The sequence below is a fragment of the Delphinapterus leucas genome, chromosome 5 (assembly GCF_059928025.1).
Source record: "Delphinapterus leucas isolate spDelLeu-1000000601 "Yukka" chromosome 5, BTC_Dleu_Yukka2, whole genome shotgun sequence".
NCBI classification, from domain to species: domain Eukaryota; kingdom Metazoa; phylum Chordata; class Mammalia; order Artiodactyla; family Monodontidae; genus Delphinapterus; species Delphinapterus leucas.
In genome coordinates this window covers 5226231-5230690 of record NC_143133.1, presented here as the reverse complement: position 1 = coordinate 5230690, position 4460 = coordinate 5226231, and positions in this window count along the sequence as shown.

Genomic DNA, 4460 nt, shown 5'->3' with positions numbered 1-4460 from the left:
TTTTTTTTGGCCATGGCTCGCTGCTTGCAGGATCTTTGTTCCCTGACCAGGGATAAAACCCGTGCCCCCCGCAATGGAAGCACGGAGTCCTAACCACTGGATCACCAGGGAAGTCCCAGGTTCACCATCCTTAAGGGGCTCTCGTTTGGGCTCTAGGGATCCCTGAATTTCCTTAAATTGTATGAAATTTTGTGCATGTATCTTTTTTTTTCCCTGGGAGCAGAGACCATCACTTTCATTAGATTCTCCAACAGATCCATGACCAAACGATTAAGAATTACAGTTGGCCGGACAAACTATGAAGGATGAAGGAGCTAAGATCAATGGAATATTCTCTACCTGGCCTTGTACTTGGTAGCATCATTTAATGCGCCTACAAACCCTAAGGGTTAAGTAAGGGACAAGGTAAGAGGCAGAGCAGTGAGAAGGCATAAAACATTGAGGGAGGATGGCACCCTCCCTCCTATTCGATCGGGAGCTTCCTAAAGGCTCGAGAACCTAGGAACAGTCACAAGACCAAGTGCCTCCAGGTGTTAAATGTCTGGCCCATTTAGTTTTAAATTTCCTGTCACCTACAGAGGAATGGATAAAGATGTGGTACATATATACAATGGAATATTACTCAGCCATAAAAAAGGAACAAAATGGTACCATTTACAGAGACGTGGACGAACCTAGAGACTGCCATACAGAGTGAAGTCACACAGAGAAAGACAAATATGTAATATCGCTTATATGTGGAATCTAGAAAAATGGTACAGATGAACTTATCTGCAAAGCAGAAATAGAGTCACAGATGTAGAGAACAAGCTTACGGTTACCAAGGGGGGATGGGGGGATGGGATGAATTGAGAGATTGGGATTGACACATACACACCATTAGGCATAAAATAGATAACTAATGAGAACCTATTGTATAGCACAGGGAACTTCACGCAATGCTCTGCGTTGACCTAAATGAGAAGGAAATCTAAAAAAGAGTGGTTATATGTATATGTATAACCGATTCACTTTTCTGTACAGCAGAAACTAACACAACATTGTAAAGGAACCATCCTCCAATATAAATAAATAAATATCCTGTCACCCAAACCCCAGCGCACGCAGCCAGAGGATAACCACGCCTACCAGAGACCCGGATAACCACGCCTACCAGAGACCCTGATGTAAAGCCCAGGAGTCGCTTAATGTCCAGCATCGATTCAAACGAGTGCATTTTGTTTATTTCTAATGCGTCTTGAGCCCAGAGAGCAGGTTTAGCACAGGTCAGGAAGAAGCCAAGAGCTTTACCGGGGGCCGCTGGAGCCCACACAGCAACATGCAGCCTCTCTGGAAGTAAAAGATGGTCCGTTACGTGTGCAGCTTTAATGCATCTCTGTTCCCCCAAGACGCTCCTGTCTCAATCTAAATAGCATCCAGAGACTAAAATATTCCGTGCGTACCCTCACCACATTTAATCAGGCTTTCAGATGCCCACTGACTCTGCGGCGGGCTCCTGCTGCCTTCTGAAATGGAAAAGCCACCCATGTTAGCATGGAACCCCATGTAAGTGAAATGTGGTTTTAAATCTTGTGATTAATAGATGGCACAGTCTTGTCCCAGTGTGCTTGCCCCGCTCTCCCTACCCTTGGAGACACAGCACACAGCCCTCTGGACCGTCACAAGCAGCCACACTTTCTTCAGCCCCCGTGTTATTTTAGCACTTAGCTCTCTTTCATAAAGGAGCCATTTCACAAGCATTATTCAGGCTCAGGTAACAACTCCAACCAAATCTTCTCATTGGCTTGTAAATGAATTTAGGAGCCCAAACCTCTTCAGGCTCCCTGGTTGGGAATTCGTGAGATTTTATTCCCATTAAGTGAAAGTCAAAAAAATATTAAAAGATACAGGTACATGATACTCATCGTGTTTCAGCAGATCATAAGTTCCTTGAGGGCAGGGAGAGGTTATGTGGCTGATTGATTGATTTGATATTTATTGAGTCACAACTAGCTTCATGGACCACAGAAATAAATCTATCAATGCACTTCATTACAAGAAAAAGACTTGCTGTGTCTTCAAACCAAGAAGCGTTCCCTTTGATGTCTTCTTGCCTTTATACTGATTAGCAAACTTGAAAGAGCAGTTCCTGTTCTAAAAAGTATATGAGGAGGAAAAACTGCATTCTATTGCAGAAAACTGAAATAAAAGATTCTCCCTCTCTCTGGAACAACTATGCAGTAGGAAACAGGGTTTGCTGCTGGAGAAGGTAGCAGAGGAACTCATCGTTCCTGAAAACATTTCGCTTTCAAAAGACACGGTCTCGAGATAGCCTCATCCACCAGAGGGCAGACAGCAGAAGCAAGAAGAACTACAATCCTGCAGCCTGTGGAACAAAAACCACATTCACAGAAAGATATCAAGATGAAAAGGGAGAGGGTTATGTACCCGATGAAGGAACAAGATAAAATCCCAGAAAAACAACTAAATGAAGTGGAGATAGGCAACCTTCCAGAAAAAGAATTCAGAATAATGATAGTGAAGATGATCCAGGACCTCGGAAGAAGAATACAGGCAAAGATTTAGAAGATGCAAGAAATGTTTAACAAAGACCTAGAAGAACTAAAGAACAAACAAACAGAGATGAACATTACAATAACTGAAATGAAAAATGCACTAGAAGGAATCAATAGCAGAATAACTGAGGCAGAATAATGGATAAGTGACCTGGAAGACAGAATGGTGGAATTCACTGCTGCAGAACAGACTAAAGAAAAAAGAATGAAAAGAAATGAAGAGAGCCTAAGAGACCTCTGGGACAGCATTAAACGCAACAACATTCGCATTATAGGGGTCCCAAAAGGAGAGGAGAGAGAGAAAACACCTGAGAAAATATTTGAAGAGATTACAGTCGAAAATTTCCCTAACATGGGAAAGGAAATAGCCACCCAAGTCCAGGAAGTGCTGAGAGTCCCATACAGGATAAACTCAAAGAGAAACACACCAAGACACATAATAATCAAATTGGCAAAAATTAAAGACAAAGAAAAATTATTGAAAGCAGCAAGGGAAAAACGACCAATAACATACAAGGGAACTCCCATAAGGTTAACAGCTGATTTCTCAGCAGAAACTCTACAAGCCAGAAGGGAGTGGCATGATATACTTAAAGTGATGAAAGGGAAGAACCTACAACCAAGATTACTCTACCCAGCAAGGATCTCATTCAGATTCCATGGAGAAATTAAAAGCTTTACAGACAAGCAAAATCTAAGAGAATTCAGCACCACCAAACCAGCTCTACAACAAATGCTAGAGGAACTTCTCTAAGTGGGAAACACAAGGAAAGAAAAGGACCTGCAAAAACAAACCCAAAACAATTAAGAAAATGGTCATAGGAACATACATATCGATAATTACCTTAACCATGAACGGATTGAATGCTCCAACCAAAAGACACAGGTTTGCTGAATGGATCCAAAAACAAGACCCATATATATGCTGTCTACAAGAGACCCACTTCAGACCTAGGGACACATACAGACTGAAAGTGAGGGGATGGAAAACGATATTCCATGCAAATGGAAATCAAAAGAAAGCTGGAGTAGCAATACTCATACCAGATAAAATAGACTTTAAAATGAAGAATGTTACAAGAGACAAGGAAGGACACTACATAATGATCAAGGGATCAATCCAAGAAGAAGATATAACAATTATAAATATATATGCACCCAACATAGGAGCACCTCAATACATAAGGCAACTGCTAACACCTATAAAAGAGGAAATCAACAGTAACACAATAATAGTGGGGGACTTTAAAACGTCACTTACACCAATGGACAGATCATCCAAAATGAAAATAAATACAGAAACAGAAGCTTTGAATGACACAATAGACCAAATAGATTTAATCGATATTTATAGGACATTCCATCCAAAAACAGCAGATTACACTTTGTTCTCAAGTGCACACGGAACATTCTCCAGGATAGATCACATCTTGGGTCACAAATCAAGCCTCAGTAAATTTAAGAAAACTGAAATCATATCAAGCATCTTTTCTGACCATAACACTATGAGATTAGAAATCAATTACAGGGGAAAAAACGTAAAAAACAGAAACACATGGGGGCTAAACAATACGTTACTAAACAACCAAGAGATCACTGAAGAAATCAAAGAGGAAATCAATAAATACCTAGAGACAAATGACAATGAAAACACGATGATCCAAAACCTATGGGATGCAGCAAAAGCAGTTCTAAGAAGAAAGTTTATAGCTATACAATCCTACCTCAAGAAACAAGAAAAATCTCAAATAAACAATCCAACCTTACACCTAAAGGGACTAGAGAAAGAAGAACAAACAAAACGCAAAGGTAGCAGAAGGAAAGAAATCATAAAGATCAGAGCAGAAATAAATGAAACAGAAACAAAGAAAACAATAGCAAAGATCAATAAAACTAAAAGCTGGT